Genomic DNA, 3,302 nt, shown 5'->3' on the forward strand with positions numbered 1-3,302 from the left:
TCTCCCCATGTCTGCGTGGGTTTCCTCCGAGTGCTCCGGTTTCCTCCCACAGTCCAAAGATATGCAGGTTAGGTTGATTGGCTATGCTAAATTGCCCTTAGTGTCCAAAAAAGGTTAGGTGGGGTTATTGGGTTAGGGTGGAGGTATGGGCTTAAGTAGGGTGCTCTTTCCAAGGGCTGGTGCAGACTCGATGGGCCAAATGGCCTCCTTCTGCACTGTAAATGCTGGTGTAAGTACATTTTTAATGCACAGTACATCTCAATTTCTGCCAAACAAGCTCTCTACCACTGAAAATTAATTTTCTAAGTGTCGCATTTCATTCATTGAGATTTTGCAAAGTAGTGTGAGGCATTTACAGCACAGAAACAGACAGTTTGGCCCAACAGTTATATGCTAGTGCTTATGCTCCACGTCAGCCCTCACACAAACCTCCTCATCTAACCCCACTAACATACCTTTTTATTACTTTTTTCCATGTGTGTTTAGCTAACTGCCCCTTGAAGACATTTATGCTATTCGCCTATTTTATTCTGCAGGGTAGCAAGATCCACATTCTAACTATTATCTAGGCAAAGATGTTTCTCCTGAATCATCTGCTGGATTTATTAGCAACAATCTTTTTCTTGTGGCACAGGGGTAGCGTCTCTGCCCCTGAGCGAGGAGCTCCTGGTTCGAGTTCCACCCCCAGGACTTGATGGTCAAGGAAGATGCGTTCATAACCTAGCCAAACAGGTTGAGCATCAACCTGCAAAATCCTTCCAACACACACCAATGACAGGCGGTTATAAAGAGAGAGATTCCTGGTCAACCATACGAAAGAAAGAAAGTTGAAGCCTCTACCCTTACTATCCATAGCTCCAGGCTACAACATACATGTAAAAAGTGCATGTTGCTGCAGCAACTCCCCGAGTGAACTATACAAGTTTAAAACCATTGCTCTGCTTTTAACTTATATCCATCAAAGAATATACCTTACTGCATTTCATTATTTTATTTATTATTGGACATTTAGAAAATAAAACGAATTTTGTGGCTTTTTAAACCTTTGTTGTCTTAGTTTCAGCCTTCCCTCTCTATTACTTTAATATTTCTTTGCCACTCTTTGGATATTTGCGATGGGGATCTTGTCCACGAGTTGGAGAACCTGTGCGTGCATCGCCTCTGTTGGGGAAGGCCACCCGGTATTAAATGCCCATTGGGAACTTACGTGGACAGCATGGGTCTTCCCAAGGATTTAAAAAATTCATTTACAGGATGTTGGTGTCATTGACAAGGTCAACATTCATTGTCTGTCCCTAATTGCTCTGGAGAAGGTGGTGGTGAGGTGCTGTCTTGAATTGCTGCATTCACTGTGGTGTGGGAGCTCCAGGATTTTGGCCCAGCGACAGTGAAGGAACAGCGATATATTTCCAAGTCAGGATTGTACATTAGGACTCTGCAGGCAGAAATATCATGGCCCCAGAGAACTGTTAGCCAGTTATCAGCTGGCTGCTCTCCTTCACTATCGGCATCACCATGAACAGTGATGGACACTATTGGCAAAGCATCCACTAGAGGGCCAGGATGAATGAAGGAGCCCAGGCCAAAGTTGAGTGAGGGTGGGATGGGGATCACGGGATGGGGCAGGAGGGTGATTGGAGGCAAGAACAGATGGAATGGCTTTCAGCATTCTTTGATCCTTTGATCAGGCACTGGGTGACTTTGAATGAGGGACCCCCACCAACCCCCACTCTCCCCTTATAGCCGGCAAGAAACCACAACTGGGTTGAAGGGTTTATGTTGCCTTAATTGGCATCCAGGCAAGAAAGCCGTCCACCAGCCTCCCTGCCCCGTAACTAATCAAAGAGAGGCAGGACAGCAGTGAGGTTCCCAACGGCAATGTTCAACTTTATCTCAATGTTTGTGATGCTAACTGGTACATCCTCAACACTGATCTCTGCTTTTTAATGCTGCCAACAAACTATGCATACAGTAGGAAGCCCCAGCAATTTCCCTACCCTTCTTTAAGGCAGGCCGCCGGTTAAAAGGAAAATGCATTACAAGGTGACCACTACAACATAAACTCTTGCAAATTAAACACCAGGACAGAGCGTGGGCTCTAATGTGGTGTAGGAGTTATTATTGATGCAAATAGACTCAAGGAGAGAAGCCATGGCCCCATGAGGACACAAAACCCTCAAGGCTCCCTCAGAATGGAATGGGAATAGATGGAAAGGAAGATAACCTTCCGGAATCTGGACCTGTCAGCAGTGCCATAAGAAGTTTAATTATATCATGTGGATAGTCAAGGTCAGGGATTTCATCTCTACTTGACATCTCTTACCCCGGTTCCAGTAGTCTTCACCTTGCTCAATGCACCACACCTCCATCACTCGCCCAGCAACGCTCAGGACTCACGCCTAACATGCAAAGACTCCACCACACTCTCACACACCTACCAAAGCTACCAGCCTCACATTCACTTCTCTCTGCCTTCCCTTACCTCCAGCAATTCAGCTATGACAGGCAGGTCACATGCAGTACAACCACTGACCTTCTGCTCTCTCTCTCTTGCACACAATAGAAGAGAAGAGCAGAGCTGGCCGGGGACAAGGATGGCTACATCTCCCTGAGTCCTACGGACGAGATGGCTCTCAGCATCATGTTGCCGATAGTTACAGAGTTGTGAACATTGAGGATAGTGGTGTGTTCCTACCTTATGGCCCTTCTCATTGCCAAACACAGCCCCGTCCTGACCCCAGGAGGGAAATGCAAACTGTTGATGGAGTGACCAAGAACCTCTTGCTTTCCATCCCATAGCCATTTCCTTCGAACTAACCATCCCCTCCTGAGTTGCTACTTTCAGACAGTCAGATACAGCAACCACAGGTGGGACAAGAGGGGAGGCCCCTGTCACTTGATCTCGCACCCACAGCCACCAGCTCCAACACTGGCTCTGCACATACCTTGGAGGCCAGTATTTTTAATTTTTAAAAAAAATTTAGAGTACCCAATTATTTTTATTTTTTATTTTCCAATTAAGGGGCAATTTAGCGTGGCCAATCCACCTAACCTGCACATCTTTCGGTTGTGGGGGCGAAACCCACGCAGACACGGGGAGGACGTGCAAACTCCACACAGACAGTGACCCAGAGCCGGGATTCGAACCCGGGTCCTCAGCGCTGTAGGCAGCAATGCTAACCACTGTGCCACCGTGCTGCTCTTGGAGGCCAGTATTGAGTTGGGATCTCACATGTTGAGTCATGTGGGCACGCGAGTGGCTGCAAACAGACCAGGGATAAAGGATGGTTTGTTTGCTAGCA

This window comes from Scyliorhinus canicula, chromosome 19, assembly GCF_902713615.1.
Source record: "Scyliorhinus canicula chromosome 19, sScyCan1.1, whole genome shotgun sequence".
Classification (NCBI taxonomy): domain Eukaryota; kingdom Metazoa; phylum Chordata; class Chondrichthyes; order Carcharhiniformes; family Scyliorhinidae; genus Scyliorhinus; species Scyliorhinus canicula.